General features: G+C 56.7%; 1 protein-coding gene across 1 annotated transcript in view; it reads right to left on the minus strand.

Annotated features, from left to right (window-relative positions):
- Positions 1 to 575, minus strand: part of pde8a (phosphodiesterase 8A) — a 63,061-nt gene that overhangs the window by 2,341 nt on the left and 60,145 nt on the right. The gene's annotated exons all lie outside the window — the stretch shown is intronic.

Genomic DNA, 575 nt, shown 5'->3' on the forward strand with positions numbered 1-575 from the left:
AGACAAGGACCAGCCTGAACCTCTAGACAAGGACCAGCCTGAACCTCAGGACAAGGATCAGCCTGAACCTCAGGACAAGGATCAGCCTGAACCTCAGGACAAGGACCAGCCTGGACCTCAGGGCAAGGACCAGCCTGGACCTCAGGACAAGGACCAGCCTGAACCTCTAGACAAGGACCAGCCTGAACCTCAGGACAAGGATCAGCCTGAACCTCAGGACAAGGATCAGTCTGAACCTCAGGACAAGGACCAGCCTGGACCTCAGGACAAGGACCAGCCTGGACCTCAGGACAAGGACCTGTCTGAACCTATAGACAAGAACCAGCCTTGACCTCAGGACAAGGACCAGCCTGAACCTCTAGACAAGAACCAGCCTTGACCTCAGGACAAGGACCAGCCTGGAACTCAGGACAAGGACCAGCCTGGAACTCAGGACAAGGACCAGCCTGGACCTCAGGGCAAGGACCAGCCTGGACCTCAGGACAAGAACCAGCCTGAACCTCTAGACAAGGACCAGCCTGAACCTCTAGACAAGGACCAGCCTGAACCTCTAGACAAGGACCAGCCTGAACCTC

This window comes from Nematolebias whitei, chromosome 2 (genome assembly GCF_014905685.2).
Source record: "Nematolebias whitei isolate Nwh7 chromosome 2, NemWhi1, whole genome shotgun sequence".
Taxonomy (NCBI): Eukaryota; Metazoa; Chordata; class Actinopteri; order Cyprinodontiformes; family Rivulidae; genus Nematolebias; species Nematolebias whitei.